The sequence below is a fragment of the Gekko japonicus genome, unplaced genomic scaffold, assembly GCF_001447785.1.
Source record: "Gekko japonicus isolate JY-2015 unplaced genomic scaffold, Gekko_japonicus_V1.1 scaffold2365, whole genome shotgun sequence".
Taxonomy (NCBI): Eukaryota; Metazoa; Chordata; class Lepidosauria; order Squamata; family Gekkonidae; genus Gekko; species Gekko japonicus.
In genome coordinates this window covers 79,782-83,629 of record NW_015165892.1, presented here as the reverse complement: position 1 = coordinate 83,629, position 3,848 = coordinate 79,782, and the positions used below count along the sequence as shown (strand labels likewise).

The 3,848-nt window shown below is 41.1% G+C and overlaps 1 protein-coding gene across 1 annotated transcript in view; it reads right to left on the bottom strand.

The window, feature by feature from the left end:
* Positions 1-3,848, bottom strand: part of LOC107110542 (fibronectin type-III domain-containing protein 3A-like) — a 63,167-nt gene that overhangs the window by 45,545 nt on the left and 13,774 nt on the right. The gene's annotated exons all lie outside the window — the stretch shown is intronic.

Genomic DNA, 3,848 nt, shown 5'->3' with positions numbered 1-3,848 from the left:
ATCACATTAGTAGTATTTGGAGATGAGCAAGTCCCTGGACATAAACCAGGGGTGGCCAAACTGCAGCTTGGGAGCCGCATGTGGCTCTTTCACATGGTCTAATTTAATGTTAATGAAAAGCAAAGTTGCATGTTTTTCAATAAAAATATGTATGTAATATTTGTTCATGTTTTGCAGCTTTCAAACATCTGACATTTATTCTGTGTGGCTGTTATGTTAAGCAAGTTTGGCCACCCCTGACATAAACCAAAGAAAGCTAACATCAGTTTGGGTGTGCTCTACAAATAATGGGGTGTGTGTGTGAGAGAGACCTCAGACTATACAGTCCTCCCCCACCCATACACAACCTGCCAAAATAAATTAGAATGCATTAGAATAAATCCTACCACTCAAGGTTTTGCAAAAACCTCTACAAGGTCCAATGCTTTAGCAGAGTTTCTGAAGGCACTTAGCAGTTCAAAGTGTATCAGCTGATTTAACTAGATAGTCAAAGAGCTGGTTGATTTCTGCTGTATGTTAGTATCTGTGCAATAGTCTGTAAAGTTTGTGTTTATATGATACTTTCTTGTTTCCTGTTGCTATGTATCGTGACAAAACTTGGGTTTTAGCTTTTTTGTAAACTGTGTTGGATCCCTGTTGGGAGGAGGGCGAGACAACAGTTTTGAAATAAACAATTTTTCCCCCTCCCATTTCTAAGTTAAAAAAAACCCCTCTCAAAATGACATGACTCAAAACACACATACTTGTGCTATATGCATCCAAGCAGTGGGCTATATGATCAAAGAATATTTATTTATTTAGAGTATTAATGCCACACCTCTCTATAATCTGCTCAAGTTGGCTACGTTCAAATAAATGTGTGTGCATACATTCGGCATTACATGCAACGTTTTACACAAATGGCCTAGTAACAGGAAGCTCATTATGTGCATGCAGATTATGTGCATGTAAGATCCTGCCTGCCAGTGTGAAATGCCAGCCACTCTTCTCTGACATATTGATCCCCACCACTGGCATCACTGGGATTAAAAATACCTATGATTTCAGTTATCAGTGGATATCAGAAAAATGCTGACCAATGTGTCTCTGCTACAGCATTAACAATGAACCTAAGTTTGCTTCTCCCATATAGGTTCTTGATAACCTCCAAGAGAGATGTTGCACGTATAAGTATGAATCATGAACAAAATGTGGCATGCGGGCTATGGCTTCAGTTCCTAGCCTGGGAAAATACCGGCTTTGTACGCAGAGGATCCTGGGTTCAATTCCCAGCATCTTTCATTAAAAAGACCTGAAGCAGCAGGTGTCAGAAGTGACATCTCTCTGCTGGAGACCCTGGACAGCCACTGCCTGTCTGAGTAGATAACATTTAGACAGGTCTCGTGTAGTACAGCTGCTATATATATTAGATCCTGATAAGAATTAACCTGAAACAATGAATGGATTATTTGCTCAAACTTAAGCCAAATGTGTGCAGAAAACGGTGTACAATAGACCTTCACATCAGTCATCAAAAACTCTTTTAACAGTAAACTGTCGGGCATGCTTGCTTATCAACCACCTGGCAAAACCTTACTACAGCTTGCATCCGGGTCAGAGAGCCTTAAGACGACAAAGTAAATCTTCCAGTCTGAAAGTTCCTTTCAAAAATAATAATTCTGCTCAAAGCATGTTTAGTTTGGCCTATCAGTTGTCAAATAATCTCCTAGCTGGCTATGCAGGATTTACAGAGGTAGAACTACTGGTTATGACGAACACACAGAACTGGAAAGTTTCTCAACTCCAGATAAGTCAGAATGATGGGAAACAGCTGGCCTTAAAGGAGGAAGAATGTGTCAAACCAGGGATTATTATGACAGAGGGTCACCCGTAATGTGACCTCAAAGTCAAGACCAATTAACTTGTTATGTTAATGCATTTGTATTTTTAAAGAAACTCTTTCTTATTTAAAAAAGCAACAGCATGCAAAACTGATGGTAGTAAGCTTTGAAACAATTTTTTCAGAACAGATAAATGGAATGGATAAGTGCAAACAAGCTTAATTTCAATAAAACGGAAGTGTTATTGGGGGTGGGTGGGTGTCTGACCCAGGAAGTGGATTATCCTCTGTTCTGGATGGGGCTGTACTCCTCCTAAAGGAGCAAGTTCATAGCTTGGGGGTGCTCCTGGACCCAGGCCTCCTGTCACATGTACAGGTGGTAACAGTGGCCAGGGGTGCCTTTCACCAACTGATGAGCCAGCTGTGGCCCTTCCTGGGTGGAAAAGATCTTGCCACTGTGGCACGTGCCTTGGTAACCGCCAGATTAGATTACTGCAACGTGCTCTCCATGGGGCTGCCCTTGAAGACTCTCCAGATGCTACAGTTGGTACAGAATGCTGCAGCCAGAGTCTTGACTGGAGGGGGTCATAAGGACCGTATCACTCCTATCTCGTTCCACCTACACTGGCTTCCAATTTGCTTCCTAGATCAATTCAAGGTGCTGTTACTGCCCTTTAAAGCCCTGTACAGCCTGGGACCAATATACTTTAAGGGCTGTGTTCTCACACACGAACCTACCCGATCACTCTGGTCATCCTCAGAGGCCCTGCTTCGATTGCCCCCACCATCTGAGGCTAGATGGGTGGCGACCGGTGAAAGGGCCTTCTCCATCATGGCACCAAAACTCTGGAACTCCCTCCCCGGGGAGGTTCGTCTGTCTCCCTCTATTGGTCTTTCACCAGCAAGTGAAGACCGCTTTTGTTTCATTTGGCAGACCCTCCCCCCCAAAATGGTATTGGCCCTCCTTCTTGGGCTGCACGTTTACACATTTTCAATTGAATTTTATAATTTTAACTGTATTTTTTGCTAGTTAAAAATACTAATTGCTAAACTAGAAAGATGAAACTTGATTTTGGAAAAGTATGAATTCTAAGAGAATTCGTTTGAGTTATTTGAATGTTTGTGTAAATTGGCATTAATATTATAAAATAAGTCAGAGTAAGAATTGTGGACGAGAAGGGATATAATATAAGATTGGCTGAAAATGAAGCAGTTGTAGTAAGAATGGAAAATGCTAGTTTAAAATATTAATTGTTAAAATAGGAAGATGAACTTTATTTTTGGGAAAGTATGAGTTATAAAAGGAATGTTTGATTTATTTTAATGTTTGTGAAACTGAAAATAAAATGTTTAAAAAATAATAATTTTAACTGTATTTTTAATTGTTTAAATGTTTTCATGTTCACCTGATTAGATGGAAAAACGCCATTCAAATGTTTTAAAGAAATAAACTAAAGGTCTACACTTTATAAAGGTCCCAAATGACTGGATGTTCTCTCCACTGACTAAGGCACATGTTTGTTTTTAGAAAGACTGGAGACTGTGGAAGATTTGGTGGGGGGAAAACATGGGGAAGAGGAACAGAGGCTGCAAAATTGTGCCTCATCTGGGCTGTGAAGAGATCTCCAGTGAGGAACTACCTGGCTCATTGCTCCATCGACTAGATGCTGGTGGAGTCACAGTAGAGAGGTTGCTGTACTGTCAGGTCTATTTCAATGTATTTTCTTAGCTCTAACTGTAGCGTCGGTGGAGGAAACTCTGCTGTATGTCAGCGACCCTGCTGTCAGTGGGCATCGGGGTCATTAGTGACCGTCAGACGCAGCCTAGCTTTTATCACAATGTTTTGCCAAAATTGTTCACATGGTCTGAAATAATAAAAAGGTAGTAGAGAGGGGGGTGAAACAGTTTTCCCTTTTTCCTCACTTGACCAGCAGAACTGCTGGCAGAGGATCAAATCCTCCCAGTATTACCTTGCAGGTTATACCAAGCTGTGAGATCATTTTCAGCTTTAGTGAGAAATGGTGTATGG